Consider the following 14,029-nt stretch of genomic DNA (forward strand, 5'->3'; position numbering starts at 1 on the left):
AGAGTTCACTTCACTGATTAATTCATATTTGATGTATTTCCATATTGTTGGGGTACAACAACAAGATGAAAACATCAACATCTCCTCCCAGCGCTGAAGATAAAAGTATTATCACTATGGTGATTATTCTGCAGGCTTGTCAGCATATTGGCATATCTATTCCCTACCACAAATTTTAATGTTTAGCTGCTGTTTAGGTGTAGTTCAGCTCACTCTGTGCTGACTTCTGACATAACAATCAGGTCTTGTTTAGCATACGACTGTGTTTTAAGCTCCTGTAACTTCTGATTTAGCTGAACTGGTTCTAAATTCAGCTAAGCTGGTCAGAAGCTGAAACTCAAACTGAGCTCTCAGATAGGATTAGTCTCTGTGTCCAGGATTCCTTGTCTTGCTTTCAACAAACCACTATAGATTACTAACCTGCAGAGTAATAAGAGAGATTGTTGCAAATGAATTTAATTCATTTGTTTCAGGTGCAATCAATTTTAAACAGCATCTCTATTGGAATGGAGTTGTTAAATATTCCTCTTCTTCTTTAGATGCATAGGATGTGTACATACACTCATCGGCCACTTCATTTGGTGCACCTTGCAGGTACTGGGTAGGACCTGCTTTTGCCTTCAAATTGCCCAAATTCTTAGATTCAACAAGATGCTAGGGGCCCAAAGTGCCAAGAAAATCCTCCACACCATTATGGCACCACTAGCCTGAACCATTGATACAAAGTAGGTTGGATCCATGTTTTCATGTTGTTTCTGACCCTATCATCTAGATGTTGCAGCAGAAATGGAGACTCATCAAACCAGGCAATATTCTTCCTAACTTCTATTACATATTTTATTGACCCCATGCAAGCTGTAGCCTTAGTTTCCTCTTCTTAACTGACAGGTGGTCTTGAGTTGCTGTAACTCATCTGGCTCAAGGTTTGATGTGTTGTGCATTTAGACGCACTCCTTTGCTTACCTTGGCAGTAACAAGTGAATATTTGAGTTACTGTTGCTTTCCCTTTAGATGGTAAATGGCCTGTATTTATATAGCGCTTTACTAGTCCCTAAGGACCCCAAAGCGCTTTAATATCCAGTCATCCACCCATTCATACACACATTCACACACTGGTGATGGCAAGCGACATTGTAGCCACAGCTGCCCTGGGGCGCACTGACAGAGGCGAGGCTGCTGGACACTGGCGCCACCGGGCCCTCTGACCACCACCAGTAGGCAACGGGTGAAGTGTGTTGCCCAAGGACACAACGACCGAGGCAACCTTCCGATTACAAGGCGAACTCCCAACTCTTGAGCCACGATTGCCCCGCTGATCAAAGTTCAAAGATTCTGGCCATTCTCAAAAATCCTTTTTTCTTTTCTTTTCTTTTCTTTTTTTCTTTTTTCTTTTTTAAAGAGGACTGCAGCACTGTGGATATTTTCATTTTTTCAGAACATTCTCTGTAAACCCAGGTGATGGTTGTTTGGGAAAATGCCAGCAGCTCAGCAGCTGAAATAGTGAAAGCCATCTGGCACCAACAACTATGACATGTTCAAAGTCTCTTAGTGTAAATCACCTTTCTTCCCCATTCTGATGCTCAGTTTGATCTTCAGTGGGTTTACTTGACCATGTCTACATGCCTAAATGCATTGAATTGGTTATATGTGATTAGCTGATTAGATATTTATTTAAACCAGGAGTTGAGCAGGTATACGTAATAAATTGGCTGGTGAAATGTATTAAGGAATTTATATACTCAGAAATTACATTGTCCTATTTGATATTGTTGCATATAGTGACATGCTGTTTGGCTAATAAGCTGGTATGTCTTAAAGTCTGACTTGAAATAAACTGAGTATCAGAGCAACAAGATACATCGTGACCAGAATGCAACGTCATGCCCGTTAAAGTGTCCACGGATAAAGCAAAACCGATCACCTGAACAACACAAGCGTCTTGTTAGCTCAAACACATGTAACTGCATAACTTCACTATATTGATCCGTGAATGCAAACATTACAGAAAATAACTGTTGAATTGTTGCTTATTGCCAATAATTTGCACCATTTTAGATCAGTTCAGTTAAAGTTATGAACCTGTATGCTGTTTTATGTCAATCCGCAGTGCTGCACTTGGCCAGTTGCTTTTGTGACTGACTCAGAGGAAACCGTAAAGGCCATTGTGTTAAAACTGGTGAAATGTTGCTATAGCAATCATCTCCGTTTGTCTTCAGAAGTCACTTAATTTTGTGGTTTTTAAATATCAAAACCTAAAAGATTTTTTTTAATGTACACAAAGTCTTCAGATAAGATTCAAGAAGGCCAATTATGGATATATCAAAGTCACGAGATATTCATCAGGGAGTTATTGTGGTCAAATGCTTTTTGAATCCTTTTGAAAAATCTAGTTAAAACGAGACAGCAGGCAAACCACAGCAATTCACATGTGAAGCACTTGATAAAAGTGCTGTGATTGTTCAGTTAGCTAAAGTGCAAACCATCTACTCGTGACATGAGTTTTGTCACTGATCATTGCCAGCTCCTCTAATTTATTTATTTATTTTAAAGTGATAATATTAAAACAATCGACCCTAGAACTAAATCAAGCCAAAGCCACTAAAACATTCAACATTCACAAATGTCATTTTATGCTACTTTTTGCTTTACTTTTAATCCAATTTGTTTTTATTTATTAATTACCCAATGACCACCACTGTTATTATTTCACTGGTCACTAGAAAACAATAGAAAACAAAGAACTAAGGAAACCTGGAAAGGAAATATTTCTTCTTTTTTTTAAAGTGACATAACATAAACCCAAACGCAAGCTCAGGAACTAAATCATTAGAAGACGGTACTTGGTTGGAAGAGCTGGAGGCAAAAGGTCCTTTTGGCTCAAAGGGCTCTGGGGACTCCCTGAGGGTAAATACCCACTGAAGGGCTGCCTTGTGAACTACACCCCTTTTTAAAGACTTTTGTTTTGTTTTTTTTATGCATTCACATCAACAGCAGGCATGCTAAAGTGACTTTATAGTCAGTCAGCAGTTGGTATGAGTCAAAATATTTTTCGTTTCCTTCACTGTGTATTTTCTTTTTCATTTTTAAATGCCAGTTGTTGTTGCTGCATTCATGAATGCACTTCCAAGTCTTGACCAATCGCTGTTAAACCTATGTTACTACGTGTCCCTGAAGCAAGATCTAGTACATCTCCTCTTTCATCATTTCAAAAAACAGGGTGTTTCCTCCAAAAATTAAAAGAAATGCAAAAAAAAGAGTCTATGCTGAGGCGAATAGGCTTACAAAGATCACAGAGTCCACTTTAAACGGGCAGCTGGTGCAGAACATTCCACATTACTGAATTAAACACATCTCTGTATGCAAAGAGTCGTGACTATGACAATAAACCTCCCACTAGAAAACAAAGCTCTTTGTGGATGTTTTGGAAAGGCTGGCAGCAGCAATAAAAGATTTGTTTCATTTCCTTAACCATCTGCTAAGTCGCACATTTTATGAAATCTAGTCAGTCATTTCCCAAAAAACATCCCTAGGAAAATATCTTATGTAAGCTGCAACTCAAACTGACTATATGTGCCCCCCAACTCCAAAAGTTTGATTGAAAAGAGCTTTGTGATCTCGATGCTCCAGGCTACAGCTTTGTTGATGTAATTACAAAAGATTTCAGAGGCAACAAATAGCTGGTCTAAATAAAATGCTACAAACCCAAAGTAACATAAATCATCCCGCATGCTGGGAATACTTTATTTGTAATTTATCATTCCCTAACTAGTTTGAACTGTATTTGGTTTTCCGGTTTGATTTGGGGGGGTTTGTTGGGGGGTGTTGTATATATGAAAGGAAATCACAATAAAGACACCTGACAATTTTTTTTTTTCCCAAAAAAAAACCCAAACCCCAAAATCTTCAAATAGAGTTCCTCAGTTGAAAGTCCACTGTGTATCCAATGGCTTTAAACCCTACATGACATGTTAGAAAGAACTCACATAGGAATAGAAAGCCATAAGACGCATGTGTGGTTTGATTTGGAAGGCAGTAATACACAAAGAGTGACTCAGATGCATTGAGAGAACTCATGTATTTAAGGTCCAGAGCTCGAAAACAAAAAGAGAGGAAAAACAAGGGTAGGTTTCAGACAGCATTCAGGATTTAAAACTCACATCCGCATGAATAATTAACTAAAGAAAGTGGAAGTATTCTTCTGAGGCCCAGGGGAGTAAAATGAGACTGTCTTGTGAGTCATTAGACAGTAGAAATTGTATTTTTCACAGCACAGACTCAAATAAATTGACCCCTTGCTGATGTTTGAATCTTACAGCAGTATTCTGCAAGGTCTTCAGTTCCTGAGGGGGTTTGGAGAATAATCTTTGATTAAAAATGCTGTTTTAAATCAATGTCTACAGAGAAAAGGTGCAGTGTTAATCAAAAGGATTTTGTTTCTGAATTCAAAACACATTACATAAACTATATTCTCTAGCAACCCTTGCCTGACTTCATTAAGCACAAATGAGATCATTTCCCCAGCACTGGGCACAAAGCTCTGCAATTTTTAAAAATGGCAGAGATTATTTTTCACAAAAATAAAGACAACATTTGCATCCATTTTGTCTAAAATAAAAGCCATGATACTGATAGGCTGAGCTTCATTCATTTGTTATATTTCTTTTGATATTCGTTCATACAGCCATGACTCTTGAATCCTAAACAAGTTCCAGAATTTCTGTATACTGAACCGACAGACCAGACTGTTCACCCCAATTTTAAGCACTGCTAACTATTGGAAGTGTTCTGGGCCATTTTCAACCCCTCGGTGAGTGGAGACTGAGCACTCAAGCTATGCAGGCCAAATCTGCTCACCCAGATGTCTTCTCAGATTATAGTAGCCTTTATAAAAACATGAAAAAATCTTGTGGACAGAAAGAAAAAGGGCCACTATGGAGGACAGAGGAGGCATTTGTTGACATTGTATCAAGTGTAACGCTGAGGTATTTGAGGCACAGAGAGGCCAGGTATTTGTCAGTCAGTTTTTCTTGTGCTTTTGCTGTCTCCAACTCAAACAACAAAAGCCCCATTGAGACAGCCTCCTCTTTTTTTTTCCTCTAGACAAGCACACAAAGCTTCCTGTACTAGGCTGCAACTGTCCGGTACTGAGACAACCACTTTTAGTTGCCCTTTTATGCACCTGTTTTATGTTTTACAGTACCAGCAAGAGCATAAAATACTTTATAAGACATTTTGTCTCATGATTTTTCTGCGTTTGACTTTGCTTTTTATGTGTTCGTAAGGCCAAACTTCCATACAAGGCAACTTTATTCCACAGAGATAACAAAATGAAGCACAAGCCCAGCAGGATTTCTTGAGGTTCCAATCATCTGACTGTTTGCACACTTAGATCAATATCTCGCTGGTATTGCATATGCTGGATATTCACATGACCTCTGACAGAGAGCATTAGCTACTTATTGGAGGAAAGTGTTTACTCAATCAGCCATTTCCAGGTTCAAAAAAAGACCATTGGCACCGAGCTTCAGGGAGCCTGTGCTCGTGCATGTCTCAGCATAAATTAGTAAAGCCCCTGTGTCAGTCTCTGTCCAGACGGGAAGGTGAATCTCAGCCACAGGCAGGATTAGCTTTAATCCCTAAACATCGTACGTGGTCCTTCTCAGCTGGGAGCCAATTCAGGCAATCATCATTGTCCAGATGTTTTTAAAGGCTCTTGATTATGGCTATGTTTTATCATTTTTAATGCATTTCCCTGTTTTGTAGCAGAGAGGTATGGGCAGTAAGCAAACTTTCTCCAAAATATACAGGTGCAAAGATACAAAAGCACAGCAAATGACTAATATTGAACAAATTGACATCTGGACACTGATTTTGACTGTTTATAAAAGCTGTGGAGGTATGTTATCCTATACTTAATTGTAATTAACCAAAAACACATGCATTTCACTGACAGACAAGACAGCCAAAACATGCTGAAGTACTGCATACAACATATGAAAGCGCTGGAACATTACTGAAGCTGCTTCTTTTCCTCACTGTCAGCTTTGATGAAAACAAACGTCTATTTTGGCCGGCACACTTCTTAAAGTGATGGTGACCTGCATTCATAGTGCCCGATGCATTCCTGCGCTATAAATCTGACTCTTACCTCCTTCTCCCTCTCCTGCGTCCCTCGCTGGACCAAGTATGGCATCCCGTCAGCCTAATACTGTATGGAGAGACAATGGGTAGTGGGGGGGAGGAGTTACTATGTGAGCAGGAGCTAAAGTGGGGAGACAGAGGGAGTAAAAGCAGAATGAAAACTGGGAGAGAGAGAGAGAGAGAGGGAGAGGAGGGGGGGCGCTCAGGAGGGAGATCGTTCGCTCACAATACTCTCAAAACACGAATGTGATGAAACGTTACATGAATGGCAATTCACCCCCCACACCACCCCCTGCCCCCCACAACCACCCCCTTCCCACCACTCCTCAAATACGGTAAAAACAGCAATCCAAAATCTGTCCTCATGTGGGAAATGTAAGGAAAAACAAGAGACCAAAAGAGAATGGGTCCTGATTTTAAACAAGTCCCTTTCTTTGGCTTTCTTTGAATGAGTTCTTAAGATTCGTAGTTGGCAGAGTGCCCATGGGTCCTGGATGGAAAAGGATAAAAGAGGGGCTGAGGTAGGGGGGCTGTCTATTGTGTTTGTTCCCTTCCTTTCAGTCTTGGCACTCCAGTTGATCTTTGCAGCCAGTTTGCTGAATATTCCACTCATTTATTCCTAGGTGGCATACAGAAGATTACATTTTTTTCTTATTCACAATGCCCATGTCTTCTCCCACTGATGACACAAACTTTGTCTTTTATCGTTCTCCACGTACAGCGTTGACGGTCTGGGTTTAAAATTTTAAGGCTTTAAGCCAGTGCTGCTCTGAAGAGCCTGGTGTCTTTAGAGTTTGTCAAGCTTTGTTTGGGCCTCTTTTCTCCCTCCTTTGTCTTCCTTATAGTCTATCACTAGTAGAGGGAGACTGCTGTTTTGCCTCGTGAATCTGAGCTGAAGACAGCAGGTGCTGTTGCCCCTCTCTGAGCCACACTCAATCACAGCTTTCTCCCCCTTCATCCATTTCCTCTACTAATACCCCCCCACCCCCACCCCCCACCCCACATCGACAGGGGGAGGAGGGGGGGTTTGGATAAGGAGAATGGGCTACTGTATAATGAAACACACCCTGTGAAAAGATGCAGTTCACCGAAGGTTTTAATTGAGTGACGTCACATTAGTGTGGTTAGAATGGCTTTATGAGCCATGTGGCACAGAAGCGAAGGCGATCATGTAAACAGCGTAAAGGATTAATGCAACTGTATCGCTTGACAGTCACCACTGCTGCTTGTGCTGCATCAGTGCCGCAAGAAAAGCCCTGTTTTCACTCAGTCTACACCCCCCACCCCTCTTCCTCCTTACCCACAAACCCTTCGTTCCCTCTCGCTGTCTTTCTCTCGCTTCCCCTCAAATAGACACACAGGCTTGGTTCATTACTATTCACCAGGTTTCACTAAGACACGCATCATTGCTCTGCTCTCTACAACTGTGTCGGGAGAGGCGCGGGGGGTGGGATAGGAGGACAGGGAGAAGAAGGGAAAAGCAAGAGATATCTTATGATAGAAAAGAATAAATCTCTATTGTTTTCTGTCCTTGGACATGTGTACAAACATATATTACCAGACAGCTGTATGTATGCATGAGTTGTTCTCTCCTCTGGCTGACAGAAAAATCTTCAGGGGGAGTACAGCTGGTTCAGTCCTCAGTGAAGAAATCTGTTATCCTTTGTGTGGTTTTGAATTCATCCCTTGCCTTTCATTGACTCTGCTGAGATCATACACTCTATCACAGCATTCAAATTATTATCTGCACTGATATACTGACAAATTATTTCATCCATGAAAATGGGCACAGTGCTTGATTTTCTTTCTGTGTGTTAGCTCAGTCTAAGGCATCTATAGTCTAGAGCACTTCACTGTGAAACTAATCCTTTGTTATGCTGCTTTTAATTGCACTCTTTACTCAGCTGCTGTCGCTAGATTACAATTATTCACAGGGAAATGCAAAACCATAAGACAGGAGGAAGCTATGGAACAGTGTTAAGTGGATTTACTGTTAAGTGGCGCTGCAGCGACTAGTTAGTCCTCAAAAAAAGGTATGACAATCATATGATTTGATGCTATGACCAGAAGTTCCCTGATATTAGCTTAACAACATTAGTATTTGAATAGTGTATCTTTACTGTTTATTGCTGAAATATTTGTGAACAGCCTTTTAAAAATGTAATAGGCATTTTTCTCATGAGCTGAGCGTCAGTGGCATCTGATGAGTAATATATTTAAAGATTAAATGTACTATTGCAAATTAGAGCCCATCAAACACAGTAAAATTACTCTAAGAGGTTTTAATGTGGGGCAGCATGGTGGTTAGGACTGTTGCTTTACAGCAAGAAGTTCCATGGATTTAAATTCACCATCTGCCAAAGCCTTTCTGTAAGGAGTTTGCATGTTCTCTCCATGACTGTGTGGGGCTCCCCAGAGTTCATAGACATGCAGTTAGTAGGGTTTAGCTAATTTCTGATTCTAAATTGGTCCTATCTCTAAATGGCTGTCTGTCTCTCTGTGTTAGCCCTGCGACAGACAAACTGTCCTGGGTATACCCTGCCTCTTGCCCTATGGCAGCTGGGACGGCCTCCAGCTCTCCCATGACCCTGAATTGGATAAGTGGAAGAAAATGGATGCATGAGTGATTTTAATGCCAACATTAAAGCATTAGATGAAAAAAAAAAAATCCAAATAGAGAAAAACCTAAAAAATAAATGTTTAAAAGTGAACGTGAATTAGAAATGCATTTTTCAAATGTTTTTGAATTATCTGTCAAAAACAGATGTCATACTAGAGCAAGAAGTGGCATAATTAGCTATTAAACAGCTATCAACAGAAGCAGCGCTGCTCTACTGGTGTGAACTACACAAGCTCCAGATGTGGGATCAGCAGCTGTGCTTTGAGCTGTCCTTGGTGTGGAATCCTGACTGAAGTCTTTGGATAATCATCAATGGTCCACTGAACTTAAACATCAATTGACATATTATTAAAGCCTCAACTATTAGAGGAAAAGGGTATTACTCAGTCCAGTTCTTTACAAAACCCGAGTGACATCCTCAAAGATGATTTATACTCATTAGAACACAAGAAAAGCCTTTTTTAAAGATTCATGATAAACTCTGGAGCTACATTAAAACAAACTCCCACAAGGCCAGGCCTTATTTCTCTTGCTTTCTTCTTTTTACTAATATGTATATACTACTTGTGCAACCCAAAATGTTTTGTTTGAAGTTTTTTTCTGTTTCTTTGTTATCATAATTAGAAAACTCTTTTAATTAGTGTACCTGCTAAATGTTTACTGAGGATATATTTCATTAATTTCTTCTGCAATATACACAAGAAGCAACTAAAAAGAAATGGGTTTTTTTGTTTGTTTGTTTTTTACAGGATATGATTATCCATTTTAATTCAATTCAGTTCAATGAAATTTTATTTATATGCCACCAAATCACCAAAACTGTTGCCCCTCATTGGACAATAGCCAGTTATTGTTGCCATTAATGTTGCCATAATAGTTACTGTCAAGATCCCAAAAGGGATGTTATGCAGGGTGGGATAGAAAATACACAGAACTGCAATGATGTGTAAATATCTACCCCTAAATTCAGACTAATCTAGCTTTTCAAAATGTATTTTCTAATGTTATAGAGAGAGATCATTATTTTGTTTAATAGTTCACAAGTCATGTTTGATCACGACAGTCGTTTGACTCAACATACTTACTTTTTTTACACTGGCAAATATTAGAATTTTCTTCCACAGGGAACACCATCCTGTACAGCTGGTTAGATGTTAATTGAGCTACACCTGAGATGACTTGAAGGCTGTGGAAATGCTATGTCAGAGTTCAAGACAGTTGTCTGTGTCACAAAAGTTGTTCTCACTTTACTTGATTAAATCACTGTGGTGACTCATAATGAACACGACTTTGTTTGAAGCCAATTATGTTCAGAGTTTCAGTCTAAGATCAACTGAAAGTTCTAGTTTAAGTGCTGTATACGTTCTCTGCTGGGGGAATTATAGTTCTTTATACTATATTTTACACTGAATTCTTTGTAGATTTTGTAATTATGGTTTTATGCTATTGAGTGTTGGAATTTTCTTTGTGTATTGTGAATGTGAAAGCCCAACAGGGGTAGAAAATTAGCAACAGCTATAAACTCCATATGCTGCACATTAATTTCAGCCTCCATATTGGTATGTTAAACTATTTTGTCCCTTTTAAAATAAGTAAATAACAAATATATCATTAGCGTTACAGTGTTACATAATGGACAAGAAACTGCTACTGTAGCACCTTAATCACTACTGATACTTTGCTGCTAAAATATTTATACCCACACTTCTATATTTACTCCATACTGTTACTCAGGTTGTTACTCAGGTTGTTGCACTTCACTCATTTGTGTTACTCTATTACTTATCTGTATTATTTATTACTTATTTGTATTATTTTATTGCTATTTGGTACTATTTTATTACTTGTCATTCTGTTGTTTTTATGGAAAACAACCTGGCCTCATGTAAACATGCAGTGAGAATGACAGTAAAGCTTCCTTGAATCCTTGAATCCTTTTTGACATTGATTTCTGGTGCATCAATCTATTGTCTCATTTGCAATACTTTTGCATTTAGGTTTTTTATGAGCATTTTGTCACGATCATTTGATAATAACTGATTGGAGCAGGCAGCGCTCAAATGTGTGAAGAAGAAGAGTCATACAATGCATGAAACACCCCTTTTTGCATGAGTGTACAAAGATCCTGAAGCAGGGAAGCCTGTGGTAACAGAGACTGGTGATTAACATTGTCGTGACACCAGTTATCAGTGACTGGGGTTTTTAGGTTTTGTCATTCCAGCTAACACGAAGAAAACTTGGCTATGTTGAACTTCCTTTCTTCCTTAGTATAGCCCTCTTCGTAGTGCACCTCTCTGTAATGAAAAGTGTTAGTTAGTGTAAACCCTGTAATCACTTTCAAATAACCTAATTTATTAAAGCATCATTTAAAGTCCTGTAAATAATTATAATTACACTAGATTGGCATATTCAAGCACAAAGGACATTCACAAGGGGGCGAGATCTTAACTGCATCACCAAATGCTAGGTTGAAAGCACAGAGCTTCAGAGAATGGCACTGTTTTGGCCTGCACTCATTTCTGTTTGCATACCACATTTCCCTGGCTCTATTTTGAGCCTGAGGAGATGTGAGGGGGTGCACTGCAGGGCATTTCCATCCAGGGCTACAGGGACTGTGGGAGAAATGTGGATAGGTGACCGATGTATTTCTTATTGCCTCAGAAGGACCCTGTGTCATGGCTACTTCAGCTTATCACTTTAGTTGTGTTAATGCATGATTTATGTATGCCTGCCTGAGTCGATAATTGTATACTATGTCATTGTGGCTTCTTTCTTATCATGCTCATTAAAATAATAATTTTATGTGATTATTTTTAACGTGTATAGAATTTTGAAGATGTATTTGAGAGTAGCATAGAATTAAAAGGGGTTTCTCTTCTATTACAAAACATTTGGTCCTTTGCTGAGCAGGCTTTTTGGATCCTAAATGAATGGTATATAGTATAAAGAAGCAAATACTAGAGGTGAGAGTGAGGAGAGAAGAAGGAAAACTAGCATTCATCTCATGATTCCTGTCACACTTTCCTGGCACTGTCTCTGGCCTCTGATTGAAGATTGGATAAATGTCAGCTTATGGAGATGAGAGAGAAGAGCAACATAATGCTATTTGGACCTTTATATAGCAGCCATCAGCAACTATGTACTCAACTAAAAAAAATGCTGTTCTGGAAAGGTAGACAGTAAAACAGTAAATGGACTTCATAAATATATAGTGCTTTCTGAACACTCTCTGTTCTCTGCATTCCTTTACAAGTAAGGGGGAGAATAGAGAGGACAACCGCTTAAAAGGTATCATTTGATACATTTAGTTATCTCTGAATTTGGTTCATCAACATATTTTTTCATTCTAAAGAGTCAATTGAGTGTTTAAATTTTTTTCAGAGGCAAACCAAACTGAGTTTACCTTGAATGGGATGAAGGCAATGCTTTTACACCATCTAGTGTTGAAAGGTTGAAGAGAAGCCTGCTGTTCTTGAGTGACTTTGTTCTTTCACTGGAATGTTTGAGTTTCACTTTGCAGAATTTAAACCATCTGTTTAAGAGGGTTTCAGCAAGTGAAATTAAACCAAACAATGGTGGATTCTACTTTAGATTTTTATCTTTCATCTATTTTCTGCTGAAAATGTTCCTGTGTCATTTCTGAAATTTTTATATAGAGTCACGTGAAAATGAAAGTAGACCCTCTTTCGATTCATCTGGTAATTAGGTTGTATTTACTTCATTTTAAGACAAGCTAACACCACGTGTCACTTTTTATTTAACAAAACAAATCCTAAATTTGGAAGTAGTGTACACCCTTACTGCTTCCAAAGGAATAAAGAGGAGAAGTAGCAGATGGGTGATGGTAATCAATACACTTAAATAACTGATCATGTTTTGGCATTTTGTTCATTTGGTGCATTCAAATGGGTGATAACACAATGTCAAAGAGGAAAGATATCAGCAATGATCTTAAAAGAACTATTATTGCTGCCCATCTATCTAGGAAAGATTATAAGGTGATTTTCAAACAATTTAAAGTCTGTAACTCTACTGTGAGAATGATTATTTACAAGTGGGAAACATTCAAGACAATTGACAGTCTTCACATCAGGATCTGCAATGCTCAAAGGAATTGCAAAAACCCAAGGGTTATCCTAGGATACAGGCTTGAGTTGGCATGGACAGACACGACCAAAGTCGAGATATCTGGTCATAATGCACAGTGCAACAGCATAAAACACAGCATATCTGCACAAATGCCTCATACCAGCTGTCAAGCACAGTAATGGAAGGATGATGATTTCAGCTTATTTTGCAGCCACAAGACCTGGGTAACTTGCAGTCATTGATTTGAAAATGAAGTCCTCTAAACACCAAAGTATTCTACTGTCAAATGTGAGGCCATCTTTCCAAGAGGAAAAGTTGGCCCTAATTGGGTCATACAACAGGACAAAGACTCCAAGTACAAATCTGCAACAGAATGGCTGAAAAAGAAAAAAAAATCAAGGTGTTGCAATGAGCCGGTCAATGTCCAGACCGCAAGCGGCTTGAAACGCTGTGCATAAATGAATCCCAGCAAACCTCAATGAACGGAAGCAACACTGTAAAGAAGACTGGGCCAAAATCCTTCCCCAATAATACAAGGGACTGAAAGTCATACAGAAGGCACTTGCTTCAAGTTATTGCTGTTAAAAATGGATGTACAAGTCATTCATGGGGTGTACTTAGTGTTTCACACACTGCTTCTACATGTCGTTAAATTAATATTAAACAAGTAATTTAAGTAATTTTAAAACCTGGCATAAAGCAGATGATTTTTTTATTGACCCTACATGCAATGCAATACAAAAAAAATAAAACAATATACGATTGAAATGAGCCATTCTGCACTGCTGATTCCTTTTAAAGTATATTCCAGTGCAAATAGTAATGAACTTTACATCTTTTTTAAATGTTGGCATTTCTTCAAGTACTTGTCTGAGATTTTTAATTAGAAGATCTGAGACCTTTTTTGCCACAGGCAATGTGAAAACTTGAAGGCTGCAGTCAAAATACACTCACAAGAGACTTTTCAGTGAAGTGGGAGAGATCTTATGTTTGGCAGTCTAATGTTAATTAGATGGGATTAGGTTGCAGTTTAAAAGCTCATAAAAAGATATATTTTTGTGGTTAAAAAAAATGTATTAAAAGCAATTTTAAACTAAGAGAACGTGCATGTGACTACACAAGTATACATTTTTACACAAGTATACATTTTTAAGGCAATATAAAGGCACATGAAGTATC

This window comes from Simochromis diagramma, unplaced genomic scaffold (assembly GCF_900408965.1).
Source record: "Simochromis diagramma unplaced genomic scaffold, fSimDia1.1 OVJJ01000545.1, whole genome shotgun sequence".
Classification (NCBI taxonomy): Eukaryota; Metazoa; Chordata; class Actinopteri; order Cichliformes; family Cichlidae; genus Simochromis; species Simochromis diagramma.